This window comes from Podarcis filfolensis, assembly GCF_964270895.1.
Source record: "Podarcis filfolensis genome assembly, chromosome: 5".
Taxonomy (NCBI): Eukaryota; Metazoa; Chordata; class Lepidosauria; order Squamata; family Lacertidae; genus Podarcis; species Podarcis filfolensis.
Genome location: NC_139608.1, coordinates 2,306,555 through 2,320,459, shown reverse-complemented (window position 1 = coordinate 2,320,459; position 13,905 = coordinate 2,306,555). Strand labels below are relative to the sequence as shown.

Genomic DNA, 13,905 nt, shown 5'->3' with positions numbered 1-13,905 from the left:
AAGATGGACTCCTAAGCCAGATTCTGGAAAGGCTCATTTCTCGTATAGCCCATGGATCTTAAGAAAAAGCTACACAGCAAACCATAGAGACATAGTGTATAGGAACGCAAAGTACAGAAACTTTATTATTGTTGTTGTTGTTTAGTCATTTAGTCGTGTCCAACTCTTCGTGATTATTATTATTATTATTATTATTATTATTAATATTTATTATACTGCCCTATACGAGCTGGTCTCAGGGTGGCTCACGTGGTAAAACCGCAATATAAAAACACGGAATACATAATCAAAATAAAAACAGAAGTAACAAAATAACCTTCCCCCCCCCCAAAAAAAACATTTTAAAAGGGCACTGGGTGACAATAGAGCAGCACAAGGCTTCGTGGGGGGATCTGCTGTGAGTCAGGATGCTTTGCTGACATTGCTTTCTGATATGCCGAACTGTGGAAGTGAGAGCTGGACCATAAAGAAGGCTGATCGCCGAAGAATTGATGCTTTTGAATTATAGTGCTGGAGGAGACTCTTGAGAGTCTCATGGACTGCAAGAAGATCAAACGTATCCATTCTGAAGGAAATCAGCCCTGAGTGCTCACTGGAAGGACAGATCCTGAAGCTGAGGCTCCAAGACTTTGGCCACCTCATGAGAAGAGAAGACTCCCTGGAAAAGACCCTGTTGTTGGGAAAGATGGAGGGCACAAGGAGAAGGGGACGACAGAGGATGAGATGGTTGGATGGTGTTCTTGAAGCTACCAGCATGAGTTTGATCAAACTGCAGGAGGCAGTGGAGGACAGAAGTGCCTGGCATGCTCTGGTCCATGGGGTCACGAAGAGTCGGACACGACTAAACGACTAAACAACAAAACATGCCAAACTGTACCTTGAACCACCCCATTTCCCCTTATTATTTAGTTAATTTGGGCCAGATTCAACTGAATCACAAGATTGTAGAGGCAGAGGGGCCCCCCGAAGGGTTGGTCAGCTAGTCCAGCCCCCTTCAGTGATGAAAAGAGGAGGGCAAGTCCTGCTGGTGCAATGAGGCAAAGGTTTAGGGCACAATCCTGTACACGTTTACTGACTCCAAGAAGCAAATCCCATTCAGTGGGGTTTACTCGCAAGTAAATTAGCCATAGGCTTCCAACGTTCCGCTCCAATTCTCTGCTGTTATTCGGAAGCAAGTTCTGCTCTATTTCACAGGTCTGGCTCTCTTTTTTTTTAACTATAACTAGTAAAACAGAATGAATATAATACTAAAGGGAAATTTATGATAGCCAGACACTCCTGCTAACCTGTAGCCATTAAATCACATAGATTTTTGCCATTAGTAGTAGCAATAATAATAATAATAATAATTTATTTATTTATACCCCGCCCCTCTGGCTGGGTTTCCCCAGCCTCTCTGGGCGGCTTTCAACAGAATATTAAAATACGATAATATTTTATATAATAATTTAGTAATCGATTAAACATTAAAACCTTCCTTAATATATTCACATAAATGCCCACCAACACAGCACAGAAGTTTGACTCGGGCTTTTCATGGTTTATGACAGACCTGCCGCAAACAATACAAAACATCATACATTATATTTACCAGTATTGAAAAATGTGCCCACTTTTGTGTGTGTGTGTGTAGTTCTGCTGAGTTATACATTAAGCTGCAAATTCGGCGGGGGGGAAGACTATATTGCAAACCAATAAAGGATATATATATATATATATATATATATATATATATATATATATATATAATGAATGGCTCCTTCCTGGGTCTTCCCGCCCATTCTTGTTTGAGCACCTGGTCTTAAGAGAATATTGGGATTTAAGGCTCTGGAGATGACAAACCGACCTCAGGCTCACTTCAGAAAACATCTTAAGCAAAGAAAGGCGGAGATTAGGCTTTCATCGTTCTGCGGCTTGACTCAGAGAGGCAAAGGGCCGGCGTGAGTGTGTGCGCACCGTTTTCCGTGACCTCGGCGATGACTCCAGGTGAATTCCAGAGAAGTGGCTCAGATCACGGATGCATTAAATCTGCCGCTGTCAAATGCGCTCTGGCTCCGGGGCAAAAGGAGGGGAGGCAGTCTTACCCCACGAGAGAACAGTGCTACAGGCACACCCTAGCTCCCATTTAAGACAGTGGGGCTTACTCCTGAGTAGCTGGGTGCAAGACTACACTGCGGATAACATAAAGGTAAAGGTAAAGGGACCCCTGACCATTAGGTCCAGTTGTGGCTGACTCTGGGGTTGCGGCGCTCATCTCGCTTTATTGGCCGAGGGAGCTGGCGTACAGCTTCCGGGACATGTGGCCAGCATGACTAAGCCGCTTCTGGCGAACCAGAGCAACGCACGGAAACGCCGTTTACCTTTCCACCGGAGCGGTACCTATTTATCTACTTGCACTTTGACATGCTTTCAAACTGCTAGGTTGGCAGGAGCAGGGACCAAGCTCACCCCATCGCGGGGATTCGAACCGCAGTCCTTCTGATCGGCAAGTCCTTGGCTCTGTGGTTTAACCCACAGCGCCACCCATGTCCCTTACACTGCAGATAACATAGTAAATAATAGTAAATAATACATTTTTATTTAGACCCTGCCCTCCCCGGCCGGGCTCAGAGCGGCTAACATCATATAAATAATACAATATGCATAAAAACAAGCAAGCAAGCAATTTCCTCCACCCTCCAGTGGAAAAATACCATCAGAGTTGGAGTGGCAACAAAAATTAATGGAATACGCGGAGCGGGCTAAATTAACAGAAAGAAGGAGAGGCCATACAGAACAAACATTTATTAATAAATGGGGTTTGTTTAAAAGGCACCTGAAAGACTGTTGTAACAGCATGATGCCTGTGTCAGCCTTCGAATAACATCTGCGATATAGTGGATAAGTGTAAGAAAGTACAATCTTTCTGATAATTAACAACCAAAAACTGCGCTAGGTAAATGAACATTTTAAGACATAAGGAGTGGGCGGAAAGCTGTTGGAACCTTAAGAAGACTGTGATAAGGTGTATCAGATATTTGTAATTTTTTGTTTTTCTATGGATAACTCTGATTTTATGTTACGTTTTTCTAAGTTCAATAAAGCGTTTATTTTTTTTATTTTTTATTTTTAAAAGGATTTCCCCCACCCTCCAGGCTGGAGACGGAGAACTTTGGCCAGGGGTGCAAGACACTCCTATGAACGTGATTTATGTCTTTGACTGTAGGGAAACGATAAAGAGAGAGCCAGAGTGATTTAGGCTGCATTCCAAGTGCTGAACATCCCCACCCATTCCAGAAAGGCTCCACCTTCCTGACTCATACTGAAAGCGAAATTGGGGAACATATATTGCAAACAAGCGTCTTTCCTGCAAGCCGCTTTCCCCCTGTCGCTGTCTGATGTGAAATCTCGAAGCGGGCTTCCTTTCAGAAAAAGAGAGGGACCACGTGAAACAACTTTGGCATCAATATTTCCAAAGTTGAAAAGTTTCCCAAAATAATGGGGCGGGGGGGGGGGGGGGAGGAACAGCAGCACATTTCTACACATGAATGCAAATTTATTTGGTGCAAAATTCCCCAAACATCTCAAACGTTAAAAAAAGATATGAATTATCATACATACAATGAGTTTTAATCTGTTTTTAGCCTATTGTTATTTGAAGTTTTTGAACATTTTAAATAGTTGTAATTTTCTCTTGTTGGTAACTTTATCAGTTCTGTAAACTGCTTTGAGGTTCTTTTCTTTTTCATCCAATCAAGCAGTATATAAGGTTTTATGAAATAAATTAAAGAAATAAAAGGCTTCCTGCAGGGATGAATCACATGCTTTAAAAAAATTACTCTATAAAGGCAGTGGGGACTGATAGTTGTCATGTCTCCTGAGGCTCAAACTTTGAAAGACTAAAGGGGAGGAGCCTAATTGCTAAGGGGCGGTGCCTGTCAGATGAGGGTGGAGCCTTGTGGGGTGGGTGGAGCCTAGTTCAGAGGTCTCCCTGCACCCTGTACCACCTGGATGAGATTCCCCCAAGCCCTTATCCTGCCACTTTTTTTTACACTAGTTTCTGAGGAAAAAGAGGATCTTGTCTATGTACAGCTGAAGGCATCTGAAGACAGCCCTGTTTAGGAAAGTTTTTCATAGAATCATAGAATCATAGAATCATAGAATCATAGAGTTGGAAGAGACCACAAGGGCCATCGAGTCCAACCCCCTGCCAAGCAGGAAACACCATCAGAGCACTCCTGACATATGGTTGTCAAGCCTCTGCTTAAAGACCTCCAAAGAAGGAGACTCCACCACACTCCTTGGCAGCAAATTCCACTGTCAAACAGCTCTTACTGTCAGGAAGTTCTTCCTAATGTTTAGGTGGAATCTTCTTTCTTGTAGTTTGGATCCATTGCTCCGTGTCCGCTTCTCTGGAGCAGCAGAAAACAACCTTTCTCCCTCCTCTATGTGACATCCTTTTATATATTTGAACATGGCTATCATATCACCCCTTAACCTCCTCTTCTCCAGGCTAAACATGCCCAGCTCCCTTAGCCGTTCCTCATAAGGCATCGTTTCCAGGCCTTTGACCATTTTGGTTGACCCTGTTTAGGAAAGTTTTTAATGTCTAATGCTGTATTGTATTTTTAATGTTTGGTTGGTTGCTGTCCAGAGTGGATGGGGAAACCCAGCCAGATGGGCGGGGTATAAATAAATTATTATTATTATTATTATTATTATTATTATTATTATTTGAGGCAGCAGGAGTTTGGTGGGAAATACAGTAGCGCCCCCTGGAGTCAGTGCAATTACCTGGGGGTGCTAAAAGGGGTGGCAAGGGGTGTAAATGAATATAGGACTTTGAAAGGCTGGTTTCCCTGGATCAAATTCATCCATTTGTGGAATTAGAGGAAATGCCTCTCATTGGATTTTGAATGAATGTGCAACCGATTGTCACTGTTTTGAATTTTGTCGTGTTTTATCTTCCTAAGTGGGTTATTCTGAATAACACTTTTTTTAGAGTGGAAAGCACTGCGGATGACTTCTTGGAACCAAGGGGCCTGTGGCTCAAAAGAGTTGGGGAACCCCTGGTTTAAATCAGAACGAACACTTCTAAATTTGCATGTATACGTATGCATTAGGAAATGTGAATTTTATGCAGATCAGAGCCTCCTGCAATGACCACCCTACTGATCCATCACTCCTGCCCTAAGTAAATCTCCATTTCAGGCTCTTTCATTCTTTCTAGTTCAAAAAGTACATAACTATACATGCACCAAACACGGTGAGACACAAACCAAAAACAGAAAATGAGAAAGAGAACTGGAACCCATGCCAAAGGGAAAACAAAGGGGAAGACAGACCCAAAACTGTATATTTTACAAGGTTGTTATTGTACAACTTCATCAGATCTTAACCTATTGCAGTATTTGTAAGAATGGATTCCAAATATCATTGAATTTGTCCATGGCAAGTCTGCGTTTATATGCAAGTTGTTCGTATGTTGCGGGTTTGTATTTGCATGTTCAGACCCAGAAACCTCCCCCCCTAAATAAATTCATACTTGACTCAAATTTTGGTTTTGGTTTTTGGCAGAATTTAGGCCACAACTTTATTGATTACAGCAAGTGAGTGGTTGCATAGGCTGTGGTTCGACTAGCTCCCTGCCATGCAGGTAATGCTGACCCAGGGTTCCAACATAGGTCAGCCAAGGGTGAACACCTAGATAAGCGGAAAGCCCGGAACAGGCTATCTCCACCACCCAAATATCCCCCTGGACTCAAGCACCAGCACAACCCCCTCACAGGGTTCACCAAACCATTGAGTCCCTGGATTCCATTAACGGAATGCCCTTCACATAGGGATGGCGAGAGCGTTCTCCCACCCCTATCACCTGAACCAGAGCCTTTCCACAACCTTACAAGTTGTGACGATTTGCTATGCGGCAGGCGAAACCCAAATGGCACCAGCCAATCAGCCAAGTGGGGAAAATTCCTGCCGTGCCCCTGTCCCAATGACAGACGACACAGGACGGCATAGCAAGGTCAAGCGCAAAGCCCTAGGGAGTCAAGCGCAAAGTAGGGAGAGGTGGGCGGGTGTTCCGAATGCACAAGCCAAAAGAGGAAGCTCTGGGTCATGTGCATTGGCATAAATACGTCCCTTGAACTGTTTGGACTGCGTCCCATTGGCCAGATTGCACCCAGCTTCGAGGGACCTACCAATCGGGTGTTGTGGCTGACCAATAGAACCCACCCACAACACAGGGTGTTGGTTATCTGGGTCTCACCGCAATACATGCCCTCTTTAAGGGAGGACCCGATGAGTCTTCAGTCCAGTCGTAGAAGGGAGCCAGCACATTTTTATTTTTCCAATTCATCAGTATCATTAGGAAGAACTTCCTGACAGTAAGAGCTGTTCGACAGTGTTTCCTGCTTGGCAGGGGGTTGGACTCGATGGCCCTTGTGGTCTCTTCCAACTCTATGATTCTATGATTCTATGAATTATTGTATCTTAACATTTTGCTGGAAGCTGCCCAGAGTGGCTGGGGAAACCCAGCCAGATGGGCAGAGTATAAATTATTATTATTATTATTATTATTATTATTATTATTATTATTATTATATCAGTCTTTTTGCCATGGAAAAGGCGTGGCGAGTCCACTCGTACGGTCCTTTCGTAAGGTTCCATGTGCTGGGTATGTAATTCAAGAGGACGTTTTGCTCTGTAAATGTGAGGTTCTTCCGTACAGTCCTGCTGATGGTTTCAGTTACCTTCTGATAATATACCCAAATTTCAGGCAGTTTCTTAACACAGTAAAGTCAGTATTGCCTCAGCCGCTCCCAGCGCCGTCACCGGATGCTAATGAACACTTCTTCCCTGTTGGCGGAATCCAGACGTATTGAAATGGCGTTTTCTGCTGCACCAGCAAAAGCTGTCAGGCACCTGGTGAACTGTTGACTCAGAGAGAGGTGACTCAGTTTTCCCCCAACCTCTTGACAACAAATCCATCTCGGAAGCAGGCAGGGGGAACGATCCGAGGGATGGACTGACTGCTCCACGAGGAAAGAAGTCAGTGGAAAAAAGACAATCACGGAACCAAGAAATTATTTAAAGGAGCCAAGCAGTAGTAATAAGAAATTGAGGACTCGGCTGTAAAAACTCTAGCATTGCCTTTACAAAAAGGTTTTTAAAAAACTTACAAAGGAATACGAGATAAGCCGTTTTAGATTTTAAATAAACTCAAAAACAGGGCTGAAGCGCTCCTGGCTGCTGATGTTCAAGACTGATCATCTTGGCTCTCTTAAAAAGGGCTATGTCTAAAACTTGTCCTTGAGGTTTTCATACCTTTTTTGTAAACTCAGGGAAGCGCTTCAGCCCTACTCTTGAGTTTGTTTAAAATCATTGAAGGTTTATGATTTCTTTATTTCCTTCTGAGGAAACCGATGAGTTCAGTGAAATGAGTTTTGTAGCCGGCATCTCATTAAGTCTTTGTTTAATTCTAGGTTAATTTTTTCCCTTAAACTTTTTGATTTTTGTTATTTAGTTTAACTCTATAGTCAATTACTTCTTGTTTCAGGGATTTTCATGGCTTTTCATTCGTTTTGTGTAATTCCACGAGGAAAGATGGCGGAGTTTGGGACCTTCAGCTTCAGAGAAAGGACAAGAGGTGACGTGATAGAAGATTATAAAATTATGGCACTGATAAAAGAGAATAAATTTAGAATATTTTAAAGAAGGCTAGAAATCTTTTATAGTCTATACAGTGCTTCCCTCCAAAAAACACACCAAGTTTAGGGGTACTCTCATTTTGACTCAAGAAAATCACCATTTTATAGTTCAAATCGGGGTAAATATATACAGTGGTACCTCTGGTTGTGAACAGGATCCGTTCCGGAGCCCCGTTCGCAACATGAGCAGAATGCAACCCGCATCTGTGCATGCGTGGGTTGCGATTCGCCGCTTCTGCGCATGACATCATTTTGAGCGTCTGCACATGCGCGAGCGGCGAAACCTGGAAGTAACCCTTTCCGGTACTTCCGGGTCACTGTGGGACGCAACCTGAAAAGATTTAACCTGAAGCAAACGTAACAAGAGGTATGACTGTACAGTAAATGGACAAAAGTATGAAGATTCACAAAATATTTAGGGGTATGCGTCCCCCCAGAAAAAAAGCAGTGAGTCTATATAAAAAGTTATTTCCTTAAGTGAAGACCACGGCGGGGTTTGAAGTGTAAGAAAATAGCAGAACATATCATAGCCTCCAATGTTTCTCTGATGAAAATAGGGATGTCCCATTCCATAATGATAATTTTACTATTTATACCCCACACATCTTCCTGGGTTGCCCCAGCCATTAAAGAACATTAAAAACAGAATAAAACTTCAAACATTAAAAACTTCCCTAAACAGGGCTGCCTTCAGATGTCTTCTAAAAGTTGGATATTTAGTTAGTAGAAGGATAAAATCTTTTCTCTACCCACAGTCTCCATGCCAGGCATAATCTTATAAGCTTCTACCTTGTCACTTGTAACTCTTCTTTTCTCTAAAGGTCCCAAACGCTGCAAGCTTTCTTTCCCCCCAACAATAATATTTTATTGTGTTTTCCATATAGAAAGTTAAATTGTTGTTACTCATCAATTATATTCCAGTTCAACAAAACTAGTGACTTCCTGGTCACCCAATGTTGTTGTTGTCGTTAGAACTCATGGACATCCAAGGACGCTGAATGTTGGAAAACTCCGGACAGGTCAACAGAAGAACTTATTCACGCAGTTAAACTGTGGAACTCCCTGCCACAGCATGGCCGCCAACCTGGATGACTTTATTTTTTTAAAAAAATTAATTTTTATTAATAATTTCAACATAGCAAAACATATCATCTTCATTATTTCCCCCCTTTAGTTATGTCCACCTCTTCGTGACCCCCTGGACCAGAGCACGCCAGGCACTCCTGTCTCCCACTGCCTCCCGCAGTTTGGTCAAACTCATGCTGGTAGCTTCGAGAACACTGTCCCACCATCTCGTCCTCTGTCGTCCCCTTCTCCTTGTGCCCTCCATCTTTCCCAACATCAGGGTTTGATCTTCTTCCAGTCCTTCATGGATCATTGCCTTGCCGTGGCGAAGGGGCTTGAATAACTGAGAGAAGCTATGAGCTATGCTGTGCAGGGCCACCCAAGATGGACAGGTCATAGTGGAGAGTTTTGACCAAACGTGATCCACCTGGAGCAGGAACCAGCAAGCCACTCCAGTATCCCTGCCAAGAAAACTCCATGGACAAAGACAACAGGCATATGAGGTCCATAAATTACCATATAGCATCTATTCAACACAAAAAACAGTGACAACTTGTTGGCAAAGGACAGCTGGACATATAAAGGGCCCCATTACCTTCAGGAGCTTAGGGCCTCATCAAACCTCAATCTGGCCCTGACTGTGAGGACAGGAAGCTGGACTAGGTGGGGCTGTGGCCTAATCCAGCAGACTCTTCTTGTCTTCTCTCCCCCACCTTCCCCAACCATGGGCTTTCCTGGCTCTGGATAAATGTTCATGGCCACCCATGAACCCATGTTCCCATGAACCACCCATGAACCCAGGAACCCATGTTCAAGACACCATCCCTTTGAGTCTCAGGGCTGAGTCATTCCAGCTACTCTCAGTATTAATACGAGACCCGGCTGCATCCTGGTCTCCTCGCGCAGGAAAAACCCAGAAAACCTGCAGAGAGGAAATGTCTGCGAAGCTTCACCAGCGTCCGAAAGCAACTCCACGTTGTCAGAAAGAGAAGGATTTCGCATCAGACTTCAAGCCTGCTGCGTTGCTGTTTAAAAACTATCAAAAATAAATTGCCAGAACCGCTTTTAGATCATGCAAAGTTTAATTGGGAAATACAGAAGACTGTTATTCTGGCTCACGCAATGCAGAATGACTGACAGAATATAATCCAAGGCATTTATACTTTGGAACTCCCTGCCTGTTGACATCAAACAGTATCCTTTTCAGTGATTAAAACATCCTTTTTTAGATGAGCCAAACCAAATGCTTAGAAAGTCCAGGTGGATTTAACTTCTTGTACGTTTTGAAGCATTGCTGTGATTTCCTCCCCTTTGATATTCTTTTTTTTTTTTACTTTTTTAAAAAAAATTCTGATACATTTCAGCACAAGGAAAACAGCAACAACCCCCCAAAAAGTAATAGGAAATAGGAAAATGAAAATTACATATTACATATTTTATGACATTCAAAACAACAACAACGTCGTTGAAGGACTTCCCTTCTTCTCTTTGCATGGGTCCTTTTATCTTCCACTTCCTCTCGCGTCTTCTTAGTTCCCCCAATCTTCTTGTTTTACCTTTCTATATACCACTTTGAGGTTTTCTTTTTACCATCAAGCAGTGCCTAAGTTTAATGAAATAACGGAAGTGAATAAAGGAAAGCCTCTAAAGCTCTTCAAGTTGGTGAGGTTTCTCTTTTGACAATCCATCAGGATATAGATTGCATGAAATAAATAAACGAACCGTTTTAAAGCTCTCCAAGTTGATGCCCATAGCTGCTTCCTTTTTGTTTTCTCTTGGCCCTAATGGAAAGAATCATTTCCGTGACTTGCCCTCTAGCCAGGAGATTCCTAAGCAAATGACTACTGGTGCTCCTTACAGAAAGGGGCTTTGAATCATTGAACTGTAGTGTCAGAAAAGACCACAAGGGTCATCTAGTCCAACCCCCAGCAATGCAGGAATCTTTCGCCCAACGTGGGGCTCAAACCCTTGACCCTCAGATAATTTATTTTTAATCTCCTGTTGGAATCCACCCAGAGTGGCTGGGGAAACCAAGCCAGATTGGTGGTGTATAAGTAATAAAGTATTATTGTTGTTGTCAAATGCTCTGCCAACTGAGCTGTAAGCCTTCCCTAAACTGTTGCCTGTTTGGTGCTTTTTCCCCCAAATTTTTTTATTAGTTTTCCACATTTATAACAGAAATAACATACAAAACATACAAAAGAAAACACATTATAATACTAAATAAAAAGAAAGAAAAAAATAAATAAAGACACTTCTTACTTCTAAAACTTAATTTAACTTTCATTGTTAACTGACTTCCACACATCCCCCTTAACTGAATTTCATTGTATCACTTTGTAATAGTTCTCCAAAATCATATTTCTAATATAATTTACTTCTTCAACTTACTATCCTCTTCTCTTTTCTTGGTATTCTAACCCTTAATACTGTACAATAAATTCTTATTCTAATCCTAAACCAATTTGATACTACCAAGTTAATTCTAATTATCTTGTGTTACAATATTTGGCTAAATAATCTTTAAATTTCTTCCAGTCTTCTTGATACCCCTCCTCTTTCTGGTCGCGGATTCTACCAGTCAGGTCGGCCAACTCCAAAAAGTCCAACGTCTTCATCTGCCACTCTTGCTTGGTGTTTTTCAGCTACAACTTCCATTAGCCAAAGCTGGTACGTGTTGTCCGTGGCTGATGGGAGTTGTAGTTTATGATATCTGGAAGGCACCAAGTTTGAGGAAGGCTTGATCAGTTTTTACTCTGCCCTTCAGCACAAAATGTTTGTAGAGCATCATAAAGGTAAAGGGACCCCTGACCATTAGGTCCAGTTGTGGCCAACTCTGGGGTTGCAGTGCTCATCTCGCTTTATTGGCCGAGGGAGCCGGCGTACAGCTTCCGGGTCATGTGGCCAGCAGGACTAAGCCGCTTCTGGCAAACCAGAGCAGCGCACGAAAACGACGTTTACCTTCCCGCCAGAGCAGTACCTATTTATCTACTTGCACTTTGACGTGCTTTTGAACTGCTAGGTTGGCAGGAGCAGGGACCGAGCAACGGGAGCTCACCCCGTTGCGGGGATTTGAACGGCTGACCTTCTGATCAGTAAGTCCTAGGCTCTGTGGTTTAACCCACAGCGCCACCCGCGTCGAGGTAGTGCCTCCCTACCCTCAGAATTACACTCCCAAATGTGCAGCAGGAAAGGAAATAGGTTTGGGGAGGGAAAAGAAAAATGAGCAAACCCAGGCACCAGTTCTTAAAGAGATACAGCTTGGGATGGAAGATCTCCAGGACCACTGAGGTGACGCTGGTTAACAGAAGCAATTTGTTGCTGTTTATAATTGCAGAGTGTCCTGATCTCAAAAAAAAAAAAAAAAAAAAATCCTGTCTCTCTATAACCAGCACTACCTCTCAGCCCAGTTAAAAATAACCTGCAGGTGCTTAATTTTTTTTTATCATTTTTAAAAAAATGAATTGGAAGGGTCATGTAGTCCAACTGCCTTCAATGCAGGAATCACATAGAAGAAAAAAGGGGGTGGAAAGGAGAAAAGGGGGGGGGAGAAGAGAAAATGGGAAAAGAGGGGAAGGGGGGACAGAAAAAAAAATGTGTGTGCGTATTTTGCAGAGGAGAGATAGCCAGATAATTAAAAATAGTTTATAAGGGTAGATGTTCCCCATTTGACTCTTTCATTCCGATAGCTTATGAAAAGCTCCCATCATTCTAAGAACTTGTTCTCTTGCTTGGCTACTGACTAGTGGGATAGCTCAGCCAAGAGAGCATGAGACTCTTCACCTCAGGGTTGTGGGTTCGAGTTCCACGTTGGGTAAAAGATTCCTGTGTTGCAGGGGGTTGGTCTAGAGGACCCTCATGGTCCCTTCCAGCTCTACGATTCTCTTCTTGAGAAGTTTCAGTGGCGTCTGAACAGAGAAGTTTCAGTGGCGTCTTTCGAACTGGTACGCAGTTGTCTGTGTGCCAATGTGAGGCAGAGAAACCCCTCACTGGTTTGCACCGCTTTGCCAACCTCTTGGTCCCTGGGTTCTTAAAATGAGGGGTCGCAGCCCAGATCCAGCTAGGAAAAGCAGATAGGTTAAAGCGCTCTCCAATTATGTTTGTGGTGTGAATAGAGAAAAGGGCTTTGGCTCCTTCTCCAGTCCAGAAGGAGAAGGGGGGGATGTTTTTTACTGAGACCCAAACCCACTTTCAGTGGCCCTGATTTCAACAGGCTCTCATCAGCCTGGATTGATAGGAAATGTTGTTGTTGTTTAGTCATGTCCGACTCTTCGTGACCCCCTGGACCAGAGCACGCCAGGCACTCCTGTCTTCCACTGCCTCCTGCAGTTTGGTCAAACTCATGTTGGTAGCTTGTAAGGGGTGGGGTTGGCTTAAAAATGTGGACCAAAAACTGAATTTAGTTTGTATAGTCCATTTGATGCCTTAAACATCCAGCGGTGTTACTTAAAGTTCAGTTTGACTGGAAAGCCCTGCTGGTGAGTTTTCGTAATGTGCAAATCCAGTTTTCAATTCATTTATTCTTTAGCCTAACTCAGAACTTCACCAGCCTGAGTTTTGAAACCCTCTTCACTCCAATACACAGCAACTCACAGCCAAACTCACCACCAACTCACAGCCAAAATAATAGTGTGGCATTGTTGTCGTTTAGTCGTTTAGTCGTGTCCGCCTCTTTGTGACCCCCTGGACCAGAGTACGCCAGGCACTTCTGTCTTCCACTGCCTCCCACAGTTTGGTCAAACTCATGTCTGTAGCTTCAAGAACACTGTCCAACCATCTCATCCTCCGTTGTCCCCTTCTCCTTGCGCTCTCCATCTTTCCCAACATCAGGGTCTTTTCCAGGGGGTCTTCTCTTCTCATGAGGTGGCCAAAGTCTTGGAGCCTCAGCTTCAGGATCTGTCCTTCCAGTGAGCACTCAGAGCTGATTTCCTTCAGAATGGAGAGGTTGGATCTTCTTGCAGTCCATGGGACTCTCAAGAGTCTCCTCCAGCACCAGAATTCAAAAGCATCCATTCTTCGGTGATCAGCCTTCTTGATGGTCCAGCTCTCACTTCTATATATCACTACTTCCATATATCACTTCCATACATCACTACGAAATAGGTCACGACTTTTCTTTCTTTTTGTCCCCTTTCCCATTTCAAGTGTGCTG

The 13,905-nt window shown here is 43.3% G+C and overlaps 1 long non-coding RNA gene across 1 annotated transcript in view; it reads right to left on the bottom strand.

Moving 5' to 3' along the window:
- Positions 1-1,499: 1,499 nt before the first annotated feature.
- Positions 1,500-13,905, bottom strand: part of LOC310762297 — a 28,953-nt gene continuing 16,547 nt past the window's right edge. The window contains exon 3 of the long non-coding RNA XR_014547937.1: positions 1,500-1,552. This is a non-coding gene — a long non-coding RNA (uncharacterized lncRNA). The remainder of the gene's footprint in view (positions 1,553-13,905) is intronic.